We start from the raw sequence: 19,892 nt of genomic DNA, 5'->3' as shown, positions 1-19,892 counted from the left end.
GACAGCGCGAGGAGAAATGCTAGGAGTACACAGAGAGCGCACAGACCGAGACGGTAGTGGAGAATCAGCGCGCAATAACAGTTTTTATGCGCTTCGATTTTTGGCACTAATGTGACGCCATAAAAAACCTTCCCTCAGTCAGATCATTGAAGATGAGTTGTGGCTGGATCTTCCAACATGACACTGACCCAAAGCACACAGCCCGGAAAACCAAGAAGTGGCTTCATAAGAACCATATCAAGGCTCTGGAGTGGCCTAGCCAGTCTCCAGACCTAAATCCAATTGAAAATCTTTGGAGGGAGCTGAAAGTCTGTGTTACTCAGCGACACCCCAGAAACCTGACTGATCTAGAGAAGATCTGTGTAGAGGAGTGGGCCAAATTCCCTCCTGCAGTCTGTGCAAACCTGCTGAAGAACTACAGGAAACTTTTGACCTCTGTAATTGCAAACAAAGGCTACTCCAAACCAAATATTAATGTTGGTGTTCAAATACTTTTTTTCAGCTTTATCACACAAATAAGTTGTTAAAAAATCACGGATTGTGATTTCTGGATTTTTCTTTTTAGGTTATCTCTCATACAATGGACATGCACCTTCCGTGAACATTTAGGACCCCTCCATGATTTCTAAGTGGGAGAACTTGCAAAATAGCACGGTGTTCAAATACAAACCCTGTTTCCATATGAGTTGGGAAACTGTGTTAGATGTAAATATAAACGGAATACAACGATTTGCAAATCATTTTCAACCCATATTTAGTTGAATATGCTACAAAGACAACATATTTGATGTTCAAACTGATAAACATTTTTTTTTGTGCAAATAATCATTAACTTTAGAATTTGATGCCAGCAACATGTGACAAAGAAGTTGGGAAAGGTGGCAATAAATACTGATAAAGTTGAGAAATTCTCATCAAACACTTATTTGGAACATCCCACAGCTCTCCCGTCCAAAGGCAAAACCTAGTAACTCAGTTCTAGCTGATTTTGAGAAAACAAAGGAAAACCCATCTATCTTGATGCTGTCTTACAAAGATCTACAAAGTCATCAAACGTATAGATGTTTTCTTGAGCTTTCATTTTCTTGCTGATTGAGCCATGGATTGAATCTGCTCTCATGAACGTGTGCCCTTTCCCAAATATGTTATTACAATCTCGGGTGGGCCCCATTCTGCGTTTGCACATTGGGCAAGAGCCGTGTACAGCGTCCAGTTTTTATTTTGACCTCCCCTTGCAAAAGAGTATGCAAGGGGAAGAATCAAGAAGAATACATTTAATGAAGGTGCTTGCAACGTCCTGGGCCAATCTTCCAAATATCCCCTCGTGCCATAATATCACATAATCAGGTTGACCGTGGGCCCCCATTCGTGCAAATGTCTCATTAAAGACAATAAGGCGACTGACAAATAAGCTCCGATTGGTCCCTTGAGATATTTGGTTTTTCTGTTGTATCTACGCGGTTATGTGGTAGTTGCTAGGTCCTGCCATGCGTGTAACATCTTACTTATGGAACAGATTATAATATCGCATACACTAATGTAAAGCATATCACCTAGGAACTCCAAAATTATTATCAGCTCAGTTTTGACCAAAATTGAGTTACTGGGTTTTGCCTTTGGACGGGAGAGCTGTGCAGGCTGATTGGGAAAAGGTGGGTGTCATGATTGGGAATAAAAGCAGCTTCCTTGAAATGCCAAGTAATTCACAAACAAAGATGGGGCGAGGGTCACCAATTTTTAAGTCGAACAGTTTTAGAACAACATTTCTCAACAAGCTATTGCAAGGAATTTAGGGGGTTTTACCATCTACGGTCCGTAAAATCATCAAAAGTTTCAGAGAATATGGAGAAAACACTGCAGGTAAGCGATGATATTACGGACCTTTGATCCCTCAGGCGGTAGTGCATCAAAAACAGACATCATTGTGTAAAGGATATCACCACATGGGCTCATGAACATTGTAAATGCTTCTTGTTGGGGTAGTGTTCTTAAGTTCTTTGTCAAGAAAATAACGGCCCCCAAGCATGTCTGTTTCATATAACTTAACCTGAGCATTGACTTGTTGTTCAGCAACTGTCAGTACATGTCCATGCACTAAATTACTCCGCGTTTTCTAATAGTTCGGCTCTTGGAAACACCTTAATCCGATCGTGTTCGATTTTAAAAAATTCGAATGAACACACCTGAATTATGCGATTGGAAACCAGAGCTCACGAGGGGGTTTTGTGCGGCAGGAGAAGACCCTCAGTATAACGTATGCTCCAGTGTCAACGTGCGGGATACACCCCAGAAGCAGATACCTTTCAATAAAAACATAGCAACAATTGTAACAAAGGCAAGACTATTAATTTGCTGCACCGAAAACAGAACAAAACATTTTGAAATTCATCCATGGTAAAAAAAAAAAAAGAAGAAAAAGATTTATTTAAAAAGGTAGCAAAGAAAATGAAGAATGCCGGTTGAATTTGGACTCCTGAACAAAATATGAATGAGATTAAATAGAACTAAGTAGGTACATTGAAAGCAAATAATAAAGCGTATGTAATGGACCTGAGTGGTAAAATATTAAAATCTAATAAAATTGTTGCTTAAAACCAATATCACTAATAAGAACCCAAAGTAGTGAGAGCAGCCGTCCCTAAATAAGGAAAAGTGATTATACGCGTTCACAATTTATTACAGTGCAAATTTGAAAAAAAGTCAAGTTGACAACACTAAAAATACCAATTGGTAACTAATGTGATAGGTGAGGGTACAGTCACAACAGGCGTAGTGGGTCCGTGTACTGGCTCGGCCCACTTCCATGGCATCCTCCTGCACACAGAATTAAAAAGGAGGCAGGCCACGGGGATAATATCATTTAAAACCACGGAGATGCTATCCGGGCTGACGTCACACTTACACGCAAGGCAGGGTTTTTCGCCAGTCTCCGGTCACTACGGGACCAACGTGGCCGTACCCGTCCCGCTCCGCCTCTTGGTTGCTCCCAAGGGTCACCGCAGGTCTCTGGGTCCCAATCGCCCCCTGTCCACAGAACCATACAGCCAGCGTACAAAACGCATGAGCCCACAGCCCAAGGCAGTTGGTCGCCCCCACAGATCCACAATACACGGCACTTACTTCGGAGGCAGAGATTCCACTGCCTCTGCGTGTTGCGGGTTTCTTAGGGCTCACTCCGGTAACCTGCGGGGTCTGCTGTGTCGTCCGGGGGGTTCCTTCCCATCCTGCGAGCGTCCACCCGGTCGCTTTTGGCAAAGCCTGTCGATTCCCATTGTTGACCCTCTTCCTCTTCCTGTCGCTCTCCTTTTAATTGTGCAGTCCGAATGCTCCATATGTGCGTCTAATTTCCGGTTTTATTGGGCCCTTTGGTTGTTAGGGGCAACAAGCTAAAAGGGGCAATGTCTTAAAAGGCCAGCAAAGTCCACAAGGAGTAAAAACATGCAATTAAAAAGACAAATTCCAAAGTGTTAAACCATGCAATTAAAAATACAATCAAATGTTTAAGTTTAAAAACAAGCAATTGAAATCCACAGCAATAAAACACTATAAGACTTGCATGGCAATGAAACATAAAAAAATAAAATCTCCTACTTGTGTCCCATCACACGTACACACACTTCTTCACGCTGTATTTGTGAACAACTGGCAAGATAGTGGAAACAGGGACCAAACTGTATTTTCCTCTGGATTTAAAACTCCTTCCATCAACCCACAGAGCCATTTGAAAAAACTTAAAGACATTCAAATGTTTTTTTTCTCCATGATTTCCATCCGGAAATTCCTTCAAAAAACTCTTCCGCCGGTCTTTCATTGCATCCAACCTGTATCTGCCTCGATACATTCTTGGTAGTAGCGTCATGTTCGTAGCGCAATCCAAAAAAAATGTATTTATGCTATCTGCTATTTACCATCAGCATAGCCATTATAGACATAGTTGTAATATGTGCCAATTTGACAGCAGACATCAGTAAAACAAGGACCCGCAGATGCCCGGTATGACATCATAGGTCAAGCGGGAAATAAATTAATTTATTGCGTGAAAAGGAAATAGCGCCCCCAGTCTACGGGAGGCACATGTCATATGACCAATAGTCGCAGTCAAGAAAGTGATGTGACACCTGGATTTCACACGTAGGTGTGAAAACATAAAATAAAGTAACGATTTGAGAAATCACAACAACTTAGTGCACAGAGACATAATGAGAAAGTGCTTGTGAGAGGGGCAGTCATACACACTTATTCTACAAAGTAATATTTTCAAAGGGACAAATTGTCGATACTTGTAGTTGAAAATTGTAGGAAACTTCACCTTGAAATCACCTCAACTCGAGACCCTGATGCTTGGGCTGTTCATAAGTGCTTCTCTTTGGAGTGGTTTTGGGTGTGGACTCTCACAAAACATATGCCCTTGTGTTTAATTCTCGGAATTGTTCACCAATACTTCCCAAAAAAAAGCGCTGACTTGATTTTTACTGCAGTAAGTGCTTTTTGTTGGGGTAAGTTCTTGAGTACCTCGTCAAGAAAATACCCGGTCTCAGTCCACAACTGTTTCATTGACCCAACCCAAGCATTGACTTGATGTTCAGAAATAGTAAGTGCTTCTTGTTGGGACAGTCCTACAGACATATTCTACATGACCACTAATGTAATACTTTCAAAGAGACACCATGTCGATACTTGTAAATGAAAATTGTTGGCAACGTCACCTTGAAATCACCTCAAATAGAGACACTGATGCTTGGACAGTCCATAAGTGCTTCTCTTTGGGGTTGTTTCGGGTGTGGACACTCACAAAACATTTGCCATTGGATTTATTGCTCTGAATTCTTCACCAACACTTCCCAAACAAAAGTGCTGACTTGATTTTTACTGCAGTAAGTGCTTCTTGTTGGGGTAGTGTTCTTGAGTACCTCGTCAAGTAAATAACCGGTCATCAGTCCACGTCTGTTTCATTGACCCAAGCTGAGCATTGACTTGATGTTCAAAAACAGTAAGTGCTTCTAATAGGGGCAGTCGTACAGACACATTCTACATGACCAATAATGTAATACTTTTAAATGGACGAAATGTTGATACTTGTGATTGTTGAAAATGTCACCTTGAAATCCCCTCAAATAGAGACACCAGTGATTGGGCAGTCCATAAGTGCTTCTCTTTGGGGTTGTTTTGGGTGTACAGATGCAATTGTGTTTAATATTCTGAATTGTTTTTCAATACTTCCCAAACAAATGCGCTGACTTGATTTTTACTGCAGTAATTTCTTCTTGTTGGGGTAGTGTTATTGAGTACCTCCTAAGGAAAAAAACACATTTTGATCGGTCGTTAACACCTGGGAATTATCTATAGAATTAATGGTTGTCGTCCAAAAATGGAGAAGGGGAATTTAGAAAATTATAGACCATTTCAAACCAATTGAAACTACTTAACAAAGAAAGTGGATTCAAGTGTAAATAAAAAAAGGAGATTTGTTCCACTCGGTAGCACTTCGCCGTCTCACAAGACAGGAGTAAGAGGGAGGACTCGCCCATGCAGTTATGGGAAATAAATGGACGACCCCCAGTAATATCTGTTTCATTGACATAACCTGAGCATTTACTTGATGTTTAGCATACCTTTGCTAAACTTTGCACTTACCTTAGTGCTTCCTGTTGGGGTAGTGTTCTTAAGTACATTGTGAAGAAAATTACCGGTCCTCAGTCCACGCCTGTTTCATTGACCCAACGTCAGCATTGACTTGATGTACAGAAGAAGTAAGTCCTTCTTGTTGGGGCAGTGGCCTAGTGGTTAGAGTGTCCGCCCTAAAATTGGTAGGTCGTTGAGTTCAAATCCGAGCCGAGTCATACCAAAGACTATAAAAATGGGACCCATTACCTCCCTGCTTGGCACTTAGCATTAAGGGTAGGAATTGGGGGTTGAATCAGCATTAATGATTCCCAGGCGCGGCACCGCTGCTGCCCACTGCTCACCTCACCTCTCAAGGGGTGATCAAGGGTGAAGGATCAAATGCAGAGAATAAATTTGCCACATCTAGTATGTGTGTGACAATCATTGGTACTTTAACTTTAACTTGACTTACAGACATATTCTACAAGACCACTAATTTAATACTATCAAACGGACAAAATGTTGATACTTGTAATTGAAAATTGTTGGAAACATCACCCCGAAATCACCTCAAATAGAGACGCTGATGCTTTGGCAGTCATTAAGTGCTTCTCTTTGGGGTTGTTTCAGGTGTGGACTCTCACAATTTATGCCATTGTGTTTAATGCTCTGAATTATTCACCAATATTTCCCAAACCAAAGAACTGACTTGATTTTTACTGCAGTAAGTGCTTTTTGTTGGGGTAGTGTTCTTGAGTACCTCTTCAAGAAAATAACTGGCCCTAAGTCCACGTGTGTTTCATTGACCCAACCCGAGCATTGACTTGATATACAGAAACAGTTAGTGCTTCTTGTTGGTGCAGTCGTACAGACACATTCTACATGACCACTAATGTAATATTTTCAAAGAGACAAAATGTCGATACTTGTAATTGTTGAAAATGTCACCTTGAAATCACCTCAAATAGAGACACCGATGCTTGGGCAGTCCATAAGTGCTTCTCTTTGGGTGTACATATGCAAATCTGTTTAATATTCTGAATTGTTCACCAATACTTCCCAAACAAATGCACTGACTTGAACTTTACTTCAGTAATTGCTTTTTGTTTGGATAGTGTTCTTGGGTAGCTCGTCATTAATATAACCGGTCCACAGTCCATGTCTTTTTCATTGACGCAACCTGAGCATCGACTTGATGTACAAAAGAAGTAAGTGCTTCTTGTTGGTGCAGTCGTACAGACATATTCTACATGACCAATAATGTAATACTTTCAAAGGGACAAAATGTCGATACTTGTAGTTGAAAATTGTGGAAAACGTCACCTTGAAATCACCTCAAATAGAGACGCTGATGCTTGGACTATTCATAAGTGCTTCTCTTTGGGGTTGTTTCGGGTGTGGACTCTCACAAAACATATGCCCTTGTGTTTAATGCTCTGAATTGTTCACCAATACTTCCCAAACAAAAGTGCTGACTTGATTTTTACTGCAGTAATTGTTTCATGTTGGGGTAGTGTTCTTGCGTACCTCGGCAAGAAAATACCTGGTCCTCAGTTTACGTCTGTTTCATTGACCCAACCTGAGAATTGACTTAATGTTCAGAAAAAGTAAGTGCTTTTTGTTGGGGCAGTCGTACAGACAATCTACATGACCACTAATGTAATACTTTCAAGGGGACAACATTTCAATACTTGTAGTTGAAAATTGTTGGAAACGTCACCTTGAAATCACCTCAAATAGAGACGCTGATGCTTGGACTGTTCACAAAAGCTTCTCTTTGGGTTTGTTTCGGTTGTGGACTCTCACAAAACATTTGCCATTGTATTTATTGCTCTGAATTCCTCACCAACACTTCCCAAACAAAAGTGCTGACTTGATTTTAACTGCAGTAAGTGCTTCTTGTTGGGGTAGTGTTCTTGAGTACCTTGTGAAGAAAATAAAAGTCACACAGTCCACGTCTGTTTCATTGACCCAACTTGAGCATTGACTTGATATACAGAAGAAGTAAGTGCTTCTTGTTGGGGCACTCGTACAGACATATTCTACATGACCACTAATGTAATACTTTCAACGGGACAAAATGTCAATACATGTAATTGAAAAATGTTGGAAACGTCACCTTAAAATCACCTCAAATAGAGACGCTGATGCTTGGACTGTTCATAAGTGCTTCTTTTTGGGGTTGTTTCGGGTGTAGACTGTCACAACTTATGCCTTTGTGTTTTATGCTCTGTATTGTTCACTAATATTTCCCAAACCAAAGCGCTGACTTGATTTTTATGCAGTAAGTGCTTTTTGTCGGGGTAGTATTCTTGAGTAACTCTTCAAGAAAATAACTGGTCTTAAGTCCACATCTGTTTCATTGACCCAACCCGAGTATTGACTTGACATACAGAAACAGTAAGTGCTTCTTTTTGGGGCAGTCGCACAGACATATTCTACTTGACCACTAATGTAATACTTTCAAAGGGACAAAATGTCGATACTTGTATTTGAAAATTGTTGGGAACGTCACCTTGAAATCACCTCAAATAGAGACGCTGATGCTTGGACTGTTCATAAGTGCTTCTCTTTGGGGTTGTTTCGGGTGTGGACTCTCACAAAACATTTGCTATCATATTTGCCCTTATGTGGGCCTACCGAGGATGTCGTAGTGGTTTGTGTTGTAGTTTGTGCAGCCCTTTGAGACACTAGTGATTTAAGGCTATATAAGGAAACAATGATTGATTGATTGATTATTTCTCTGAATTTTTCTCCAACACTTTCCAAACAAAAGTGCTGACTTAATTTTTACTGCGGTAAGTGCTTCTTGTTGGGGTAGTTTTCTTGAGTACCTCGTCCAAAAAATAACCGGTCATCAGTCCACGTCTGTTTAATTGACCCAACCTGAGCATTGACTTGATCTTCAGGAACAAGTAAGTGCTTCTTGTTGGGGCAATCATACAGACATATTCTACATGACCACAGATGTAATACTTTCAAAGGGACAAAATCTCGATACTTGTAATTAAAATTTGTTGGAAACGTCACCTTAAAATCACCTCAAATAGAGACGTTGATGCTTGGACAGTTCATAAGTGCTTCTCTTTGGGGTTGTTTCGGTGGTGGACTCTCACAAAACATATCTCCTTGTGTTTAATGCTCGAAATTAATCACCAATACTTCCCAAACAAAAGTGCTGACTTGATTTTTACTGCAGTAAGTGCTTTTTGTTGGGGTAGTGTTCTTGAGTACCTCGTGAGAAAACAGCCGCGTTTTGATCGGTCGTTAACACCTGGGAATTACCTATAGAATTGATGGTTGTCGTCCAAAAAATGAGAAGGGGGATTTAGAAAATCCTAGACCATTACAAACCAATTGAAACTTCTTAACAAAGAAGGTGTAGTCAAGTTTAAATAAAAAAAACATATTTAAAGGGAGATTTTTTCAACTCGGTATCACTTTGCCGTCTGACAAGACAGGAGTAAGAGGAAGGACTCGTCCATGCGCTTACGGGAAATAAATGGACGTCCCCCAGTCCTATCTGTTTCCTTGACTCAACTTGAGCATTTACTTGGTGTTCAGCAAAGGTAAGTGCTTTTTGTTGGGGTAGTGTTCTTGAGTACCTATTTTTACGATAATAACCGGTCAACAGTCAACGTCTGTTTCATTGACCCAACCCGAGCATTGACTTGATGTTCAGAAACAGTAAGTGCTTCTTGTTGGGGCAGTCGTACAGACATATTCTACATGACCAATATTGTAACACTTTCAAGGGGACAAATTTTCAATTCTTGTTGTTGAAAATTGTGGAAAACGTCACCTTGAAATCACCTCAAATAGAGACGCTGATGCTTGGACTATTCATAAGTTCTTCTCTTTGGGGTTGTTTCGGGTGCGGACTCTCACAAAAGATATGCCCTTGTGTTTAATACTCGGAATTGTTCACCAACATTTCCCAAACAAAAGGGCTGACTTGATTTTTACTGCAGTAAGTGCTTTTTGTTGGGGTAATGTTTTGAGTACCTTGTGAAGAAAATAAAAGGTCCTCAGTCCACGTCTGTTTCATTGATCCAACCTGATCATTGACTTGATGTTCAGAAACAGTAAGTGCTTCTTGTTGGTGCAGTCGTACAGACAATCTACACAACACTAATGTAATACTTTTAGAGGGACAAAATGTCGATATTTGTAATTAAAAATTGTTAGGAATGTCACCTTGAAATCACCTCAAATAGAGACACTGATGCTTGGACTGTTCACAAGTGCTTCTCTTTGGGGTTGTTTCGGTTGTGGACTCTCACAAAACATTTGCCATTGTATTTATTGCTCTGAATTCCTCACCAACACTTCCCAAACAAAAGTGCTGACTTGATTTTTACTGCAGTAAGTGCTTCTTGTTGGGGTAGTGTTCTTGATTGAGTACCTTGTGAAGAAAATGAAAGGTCTTCAGTCCACGTCTGTTTCATTGACCCAACTTGAGCATTTACTTGATGTTAAGAAAGAGAAAGTGCTTCTTGTTGGGGCAGTCGTACAGACACAATCTACATGACCACTAATGTAATACTTTCAAAGAGACAAAATGTCGATACTTGTAATCGAAACTTGTTGGAAAAGTCACCTTGAAATCACCTCAAATAGAGACGCTGATGTTTGGACTGTTCATAAGTGCTTCTCTTTGGGGTTGTTTCGGGTGTGGACTCTCACAACTTATGCCTTTGTGTTTTATGCTCTCAATTGTTACCAATATTTCCCAAACCAAAGCGCTGACTTGATTTTTACTGCAGTAAGTGCTTTTTGTTGGGGTAGGGTTCTTGAGTACCTCTTCAAGAAAATAACCAGTCCTCAAACCACGTCTGTTTCATTGACCCATTCAGAGCATTGACTTGATGTTCAGAAAGAGTAAGTGCTTCTTGTTGGGGCAGTCGTACAGACACAATCTACATGACCAATAATGTAACACTTTCAAAGGGACAAAATGTCGATACTTGTAATTGAAAATTGTTGGAAACGTCACCTTAAAATCACCTCAAATAGAGACGCTGATGCTTGGACAGTTCATAAGTGCTTCTCTTTGGGGTTGTTTCGGGTGTGGACTCTCAGAAAACATATTTCCTTGTGTTTAATGCTCAGAATTGTTCACCAACATTTCCCAAACAAAAGTGCTGACTTGATTTTTACTGCAGTAAGTGCTTTTTGTTGGGGTAGTGTTCTTAAGTACTTCGGCAAGAAAATACCCGGTCCTCAGTCTACGTCTGTTTCATTGACCCAACCCGAGCATTGACTTGATGTTCAGAAACAGTAAGTGCTTCTTGTTGGGGCAGTCGTACAGACATATTCTACATGACCAATATTGTAACACTTTCAAGGGGACAAATTTTCAATTCTTGTTGTTGAAAATTGTGGAAAACGTCACCTTGAAATCACCTCAAATAGAGACGCTGATACTTGGACTATTCATAAGTGCTTCTCTTTGGGGTTGTTTCGGGTGCGGACTCTCACAAAAGATATGCCCTTGTGTTTAATACTCGGAATTGTTCACCAACATTTCCCCAAAAAAAAGGGCTGACTTGATTTTTACTGCAGTAAGTGCTTTTTGTTGGGGTAGTGTTTTGAGTACCTTGTGAAGAAAATAAAAGGTCCTCAGTCCATGTCTGTTTCATTGATCCAACCTGATCATTGACTTGATGTTCAGAAACAGTAAGTGCTTCTTGTTGGTGCAGTCGTACAGACAATCTACACAATACTAATGTAATACTTTTAGAGGGACAAAATGTCGATATTTGTAATTAAAAATTGTTAGGAATGTCACCTTGAAATCACCTCAAATAGAGACACTGATGCTTGGACTGTTCACAAGTGCTTCTCTTTGGGGTTGTTTCGGTTGTGGACTCTCACAAAACATTTGCCATTGGATTTATTGCTCTGAATTCCTCACCAACACTTCCCAAACAAAAGTGCTGACTTGATTTTTACTGCAGTAAGTGCTTCTTGTTGGGGTAGTGTTCTTGAGTGAGTACCTTGTGAAGAAAATGAAAGGTCTTCAGTCCACGTCTGTTTCATTGACCCAACTTGAGCATTTACTTGATGTTAAGAAAGAGAAAGTGCTTCTTGTTGGGGCAGTCGTACAGACACAATCTACATGACCACTAATGTAATACTTTCAAAGAGACAAAATGTCGATACTTGTAATTGAAACTTGTTGGAAAAGTCACCTTGAAATCACCTCAAATAGAGACGCTGATGTTTGGACTGTTCATAAGTGCTTCTCTTTGGGGTTGTTTCGGGTGTGGACTCTCAGAAAACATATTTCCTTGTGTTTAATGCTCAGAATTGTTCACCAACATTTCCCAAACAAAAGTGCTGACTTGATTTTTACTGCAGTAAGTGCTTTTTGTTGGGGTAGTGTTCTTAAGTACTTCGGCAAGAAAATACCCGGTCCTCAGTCTACGTCTGTTTCATTGACCCAACCCGAGCATTGACTTGATGTTCAGAAACAGTAAGTGCTTCTTGTTGGGGCAGTCGTACAGACATATTCTACATGACCAATATTGTAACACTTTCAAGGGGACACATTTTCAATTCTTGTTGTTGAAAATTGTGGAAAATGTCACCTTGAAATCACCTCAAATAGAGACACTGATGCTTGGACTGTTCACAAGTGCTTCTCTTTGGGGTTGTTTCGGGTGTGCACTCTCACAAAAGATATGCCATTGTATTTATTGCTCTGAATTCTTCACCAACACTTGCCAAACAAAAGTGCTGACTTGATTTTTACTGCAGTAAGTGCTTTTTGTTGGGGTAGTGTTTTTGAGTACCTCGTCATGAATATAACCGGTCCTCAGTCCATGTCTGTTTCATTGACCCAACCTGAGCATTGACTTGATGTTCAGAAACAGTAAGTGCTTCTTGTTGGGGCAGTCGTACAGACATATTCTACATGACCAAAAATGCAAAACTTTCAAAGGGACAAAATTTCAATAACTGTAGTTTAAAATTGTGGAAAATGTCACCTTGAAATCACCTCAAATAGAGACACTGATGCTTGGACTGTTCATAAGTGCTTCTCTTTGGGGTTGTTTCGGGTGTGAACTCTCACAAAACATTTGCTATCATATTTGCCCTAATGTGGGCCTACCGAGGATGTCGTAGTGGGTTGTGTTGTAGTTTGTGCAGCCCTTTGAGACACTAGTGATTTAGGGCTATATAAGTAAACAATGATTGATTGATTGATTATTTCTCTGAATTCTTCTCCAACACTTTCAAAACAAAAGTGCTGACTTGAGTTTTACTGCGGTAAGTGCTTCTTGGTGGGGTAGTGTTCTTGAGTACCTCTTTAAGAAAATAACAAATCCTCAGTCCACGTCTGTTTCATTGACCCAACCTGAGCATTGACTTGATATACAGAAGAAGTAAGTGCTTCTTGTTGGGGCACTCGTACAGACATATTCTACATGACCACTAATGTAATACTTTCAACGGGACAAAATGTCAATACATGTAATTGAAAAATGTTGGAAACGTCACCTTGGAATGTCCTCAAATAGAGACGCTGATGCTTGGACTGTTCATAAGTGCTTCTCTTTGGGGTTGTTTCGGCTGTGGACTCTCACAAAACATATGCCCTTGTGTTTAATACTCGGAATTGTTCACCAATACTTCCCAAACAAAAGTGCTTACTTGATTTTTACAGCAGTAAGTGCTTTTTGTTGGGGTAGTGTTCCTGGGTACCTCGTCAAAAAAATAACCGGTCATCAGTCCACGTCTGTTTCATTGACCCAACCTGAGCATTGACTTGATGTTCAGAAAGAGTAAGTGCTTCTTGTTGGGGCAGTCGTACAGACACAATCTACATGACCACTAATGTAATACTTTCAAAGAGACAAAATGTCGATACTTTAAATTGAAACTTGTTGGAAAAGTCACCTTGAAATCACCTCAAATAGAGACGCTGATGCTTGGGCAGTCCATAAGTGCTTCTCTTAGGGGTTGTTTCGGGTGTGGACTCTCACAACTTATGCCTTTGTGTTTTATGCTCTGAATTGTTACCAATATTTCCCAAACCAAAGCGCTGACTTGATTTTTACTGCAGTAAGTGTCTTCAAAAAAATAACCAGTCCTCAGCCCACGTCTGTTTCATTGACCCAACCCGAGCATTGACTGTTGGGCAGTCTTACAGACATATTCTACATGACCACTAATATAATACTTTCAAAGGGACAAAATGTCGATACTTGTAATTAACAATTGCTGTAAACGTCACGTTGAAATCACCTCAAATAGAGACGCTGATGCTTGGACTGTTCATAAGTGCTTCTCTTTGGGGTTGTTTCGGGTGTGGACTCTCACAAAACATATGCCCTCGTGTTTAATACTCGGAATTGTTCACCAATACTTCCCAAACAAAAGTGCAGACTTGATTTTTACTGCAGTAAGAGCTTTTTGTTGGGATAGTTTTTTTGAGTACCTCGTAATGAAGATAACCGGTCCTTAGTCCATGTCTGTTTCATTGACCCAACCTGAGCATTGACTTGATTTACAAAAGAAGTAAGTGCTTCTTGTTGGGGCAGTCGTACAGACATATTGTACATTACCAAGAATGTAACACTTTATAGGGAACAAAATTTCAATACTTGTACTGGAAAATTGTGGAAAACGTCACCTTGAAATCACCTCAAATCGAGACGCTGATGCTTGGACTGTTCATAAGTGCTTCTCTTTGGGGTTTTTTCGGGTGTGGACTCTCACAAAACATTTGCTATCGTATATTTTTCTCTGAATTCTTCTCCAACACTTTCCAAACAAAAGTGCTGACTTGATTTTTACTGCGGTAAGTGATTCTCTTTAGGGTAGTGTTCTTGAGTACCTCTTCAAGAAAATAACTGGTCCTGAGGTCCACGTCTGTTTCATTGACCCAACCCGAGCATTGACTTGATGTTCAGAAACAGTAAGTGCTTCTTGTTGGGGCAGTCGTACGGACATATTCTACATGACCAATAATGTAACATTTTCAAGGGGACAAATTTTCAATTCTTGTAGTTGAAAATTGTTGGAAACGTCACCTTGAAATCACCTCAAATAGAGACGCTGATGCTTGGACAGTTCATAAGTGCTTCTCTTTGGGGTTGTTTCGGTGGTGGACTCTCACAAAACATATCTCCTTGTGTTTAATGCTCGAAATTAATCACCAATACTTCCCAAACAAAAGTGCTGACTTGATTTTTACTGCAGTAAGTGCTTTTTGTTGGGGTAGTGTTCTTGAGTACCTCGTAAGAAAACAGCCGCGTTTTGATCGGTCGTTAACACCTGGGAATTACCTATAGAATTGATGGTTGTCGTCCAAAAAATGAGAAGGGGGATTTAGAAAATCCTAGACCATTACAAACCAATTGAAACTTCTTAACAAAGAAGGTGGAGTCAAGTTTAAATAAAAAAAACATATTTAAAGGGAGATTTTTTCAACTCGGTATCACTTTGCCGTCTGACAAGACAGGAGTAAGAGGAAGGACTCGTCCATGCGCTTACGGGAAATAAATGGACGTCCCCCAGTCCTATCTGTTTCCTTGACTCAACTTGAGCATTTACTTGATGTTCAGCAAAGGTAAGTGCTTTTTGTTGGGGTAGTGTTCTTGAGTACCTATTTTTACGATAATAACCGGTCAACAGTCAAAGTCTGTTTCATTGACCCAACCCGAGCATTGACTTGATGTTCAGAAACAGTAAGTGCTTCTTGTTGGGGCAGTCGTACAGACATATTCTACATGACCAATATTGTAACACTTTCAAGGGGACAAATTTTCAATTCTTGTTGTTGAAAATTGTGGAAAACGTCACCTTGAAATCACCTCAAATAGAGACGCTGATGCTTGGACTATTCATAAGTGCTTCTCTTTGGGGTTGTTTCGGGTGCGTACTCTCACAAAAGAAATGCCCTTGTGTTTAATACTCGGAATTGTTCACCAACATTTCCCCAAAAAAAAGGGCTGACTTGATTTTTACTGCAGTAAGTGCTTTTTGTTGGGGTAGTGTTTTGAGTACCTTGTGAAGAAAATAAAAGGTCCTCAGTCCATGTCTTTTTCATTGATCCAACCTGATCATTGACTTGATGTTCAGAAACAGTAAGTGCTTCTTGTTGGTGCAGTCGTACAGACAATCTACACAATACTAATGTAATACATTTAGAGGGACAAAATGTCGATATTTGTAATTAAAAATTGTTAGGAATGTCACCTTGAAATCACCTCAAATAGAGACACTGATGCTTGGACTGTTCACAAGTGCTTCTCTTTGGGGTTGTTTCGGTTGTGGACTCTCACAAAACATTTGCCATTGGATTTATTGCTCTGAATTCCTCACCAACACTTCCCAAACAAAAGTGCTGACTTGATTTTTACTGCAGTAAGTGCTTCTTGTTGGGGTAGTGTTCTTGAGTGAGTACCTTGTGAAGAAAATGAAAGGTCTTCAGTCCACGTCTGTTTCATTGACCCAACTTGAGCATTTACTTGATGTTAAGAAAGAGAAAGTGCTTCTTGTTGGGGCAGTCGTACAGACACAATCTACATGACCACTAATGTAATACTTTCAAAGAGACAAAATGTCGATACTTGTAATTGAAACTTGTTGGAAAAGTCACCTTGAAATCACCTCAAATAGAGACGCTGATGTTTGGACTGTTCATAAGTGCTTCTCTTTGGGGTTGTTTCGGGTGTGGACTCTCACAACTTATGCCTTTGTGTTTTATGCTCTGAATTGTTACCAATATTTCCCAAACCAAAGCGCTGACTTGATTTTTACTGCAGTAAGTGTCTTCAAAAAAATAACCAGTCCTCAGCCCACGTCTGTTTCATTGACCCAACCCGAGCATTGACTGTTGGGCAGTCTTACAGACATATTCTACATGACCACTAATATAATACTTTCAAAGGGACAAAATGTCGATACTTGTAATTAACAATTGCTGTAAACGTCACGTTGAAATCACCTCAAATAGAGACGCTGATGCTTGGACTGTTCATAAGTGCTTCTCTTTGGGGTTGTTTCGGGTGTGGACTCTCACAAAACATATGCCCTCGTGTTTAATACTCGGAATTGTTCACCAATACTTCCCAAACAAAAGTGCAGACTTGATTTTTACTGCAGTAAGAGCTTTTTGTTGGGATAGTTTTTTTGAGTACCTCGTAATGAAGATAACCGGTCCTTAGTCCATGTCTGTTTCATTGACCCAACCTGAGCATTGACTTGATTTACAAAAGAAGTAAGTGCTTCTTGTTGGGGCAGTCGTACAGACATATTGTACATTACCAAGAATGTAACACTTTATAGGGAACAAAATTTCAATACTTGTACTGGAAAATTGTGGAAAACGTCACCTTGAAATCACCTCAAATCGAGACGCTGATGCTTGGACTGTTCATAAGTGCTTCTCTTTGGGGTTTTTTCGGGTGTGGACTCTCACAAAACATTTGCTATCGTATATTTTTCTCTGAATTCTTCTCCAACACTTTCCAAACAAAAGTGCTGACTTGATTTTTACTGCGGTAAGTGATTCTCTTTAGGGTAGTGTTCTTGAGTACCTCTTCAAGAAAATAACTGGTCCTGAGGTCCACGTCTGTTTCATTGACCCAACCCGAGCATTGACTTGATGTTCAGAAACAGTAAGTGCTTCTTGTTGGGGCAGTCGTACGGACATATTCTACATGACCAATAATGTAACATTTTCAAGGGGACAAATTTTCAATTCTTGTAGTTGAAAATTGTTGGAAACGTCACCTTGAAATCACCTCAAATAGAGACGCTGATGCTTGGACAGTTCATAAGTGCTTCTCTTTGGGGTTGTTTCGGTGGTGGACTCTCACAAAACATATCTCCTTGTGTTTAATGCTCGAAATTAATCACCAATACTTCCCAAACAAAAGTGCTGACTTGATTTTTACTGCAGTAAGTGCTTTTTGTTGGGGTAGTGTTCTTGAGTACCTCGTAAGAAAACAGCCGCGTTTTGATCGGTCGTTAACACCTGGGAATTACCTATAGAATTGATGGTTGTCGTCCAAAAAATGAGAAGGGGGATTTAGAAAATCCTAGACCATTACAAACCAATTGAAACTTCTTAACAAAGAAGGTGGAGTCAAGTTTAAATAAAAAAAACATATTTAAAGGGAGATTTTTTCAACTCGGTATCACTTTGCCGTCTGACAAGACAGGAGTAAGAGGAAGGACTCGTCCATGCGCTTACGGGAAATAAATGGACGTCCCCCAGTCCTATCTGTTTCCTTGACTCAACTTGAGCATTTACTTGATGTTCAGCAAAGGTAAGTGCTTTTTGTTGGGGTAGTGTTCTTGAGTACCTATTTTTACGATAATAACCGGTCAACAGTCAAAGTCTGTTTCATTGACCCAACCCGAGCATTGACTTGATGTTCAGAAACAGTAAGTGCTTCTTGTTGGGGCAGTCGTACAGACATATTCTACATGACCAATATTGTAACACTTTCAAGGGGACAAATTTTCAATTCTTGTTGTTGAAAATTGTGGAAAACGTCACCTTGAAATCACCTCAAATAGAGACGCTGATGCTTGGACTATTCATAAGTGCTTCTCTTTGGGGTTGTTTCGGGTGCGTACTCTCACAAAAGAAATGCCCTTGTGTTTAATACTCGGAATTGTTCACCAACATTTCCCCAAAAAAAAGGGCTGACTTGATTTTTACTGCAGTAAGTGCTTTTTGTTGGGGTAGTGTTTTGAGTACCTTGTGAAGAAAATAAAAGGTCCTCAGTCCATGTCTGTTTCATTGATCCAACCTGATCATTGACTTGATGTTCAGAAACAGTAAGTGCTTCTTGTTGGTGCAGTCGTACAGACAATCTACACAATACTAATGTAATACATTTAGAGGGACAAAATGTCGATATTTGTAATTAAAAATTGTTAGGAATGTCACCTTGAAATCACCTCAAATAGAGACACTGATGCTTGGACTGTTCACAAGTGCTTCTCTTTGGGGTTGTTTCGGTTGTGGACTCTCACAAAACATTTGCCATTGGATTTATTGCTCTGAATTCCTCACCAACACTTCCCAAACAAAAGTGCTGACTTGATTTTTACTGCAGTAAGTGCTTCTTGTTGGGGTAGTGTTCTTGAGTGAGTACCTTGTGAAGAAAATGAAAGGTCTTCAGTCCACGTCTGTTTCATTGACCCAACTTGAGCATTTACTTGATGTTAAGAAAGAGAAAGTGCTTCTTGTTGGGGCAGTCGTACAGACACAATCTACATGACCACTAATGTAATACTTTCAAAGAGACAAAATGTCGATACTTGTAATTGAAACTTGTTGGAAAAGTCACCTTGAAATCACCTCAAATAGAGACGCTGATGTTTGGACTGTTCATAAGTGCTTCTCTTTGGGGTTGTTTCGGGTGTGGACTCTCACAACTTATGCCTTTGTGTTTTATGCTCTCAATTGTTACCAATATTTCCCAAACCAAAGCGCTGACTTGATTTTTACTGCATTAAGTGCTTTTTGTTGGGGTAGGGTTCTTGACAAGAAAATAACCAGTCCTCAAACCACGTCTGTTTCATTGACCCATTCAGAGCATTGACTTGATGTTCAGAAAGAGTAAGTGCTTCTTGTTGGGGCAGTCGTACAGACACAATCTACATGACCAATAATGTAACACTTTCAAAGGGACAAAATGTCGATACTTGTAATTGAAAATTGTTGGAAACCTCACCTCAAATAGAGACGCTGATGCTTGGACAGTTCATAGGTGCTTCTCTTTGGGGTTGTTTCGGGTGTGGACTCTCAGAAAACATATTTCCTTGTGTTTAATGCTCAGAATTGTTCACCAATATTTCCCAAACAAAAGTGCTGACTTGATTTTTACTGCAGTAAGTGCTTTTTGTTGGGGTAGTGTTCTTAAGTACTTCGGCAAGAAAATACCCGGTCCTCAGTCTACGTCTGTTTCATTGACCCAACCCGAGCATTGACTTGATGTTCAGAAACAGTAAGTGCTTCTTGTTGGGGCAGTCGTACAGACATATTCTACATGACCAACATTGTAACACTTTCAAGGGGACAAATTTTCAATTCTTGTTGTTGAAAATTGTGGAAAACGTCACCTTGAAATCACCTCAAATAGAGACACTGATGCTTGGACTGTTCAAAAGTGCTTCTCTTTGGGGTTGTTTCGGGTGTGCACTCTCACAAAAGATATGCCATTGTATTTATTGCTCTGAATTCTTCACCAACACTTGCCAAACAAAAGTGCTGACTTGATTTTTACTGCAGTAAGTGCTTTTTGTTGGGGTAGTGT

Source organism: Nerophis ophidion, linkage group LG08, assembly GCF_033978795.1.
Source record: "Nerophis ophidion isolate RoL-2023_Sa linkage group LG08, RoL_Noph_v1.0, whole genome shotgun sequence".
In the NCBI taxonomy this organism is placed as follows: domain Eukaryota; kingdom Metazoa; phylum Chordata; class Actinopteri; order Syngnathiformes; family Syngnathidae; genus Nerophis; species Nerophis ophidion.
Note: the sequence above shows the minus strand (reverse complement) of the source record.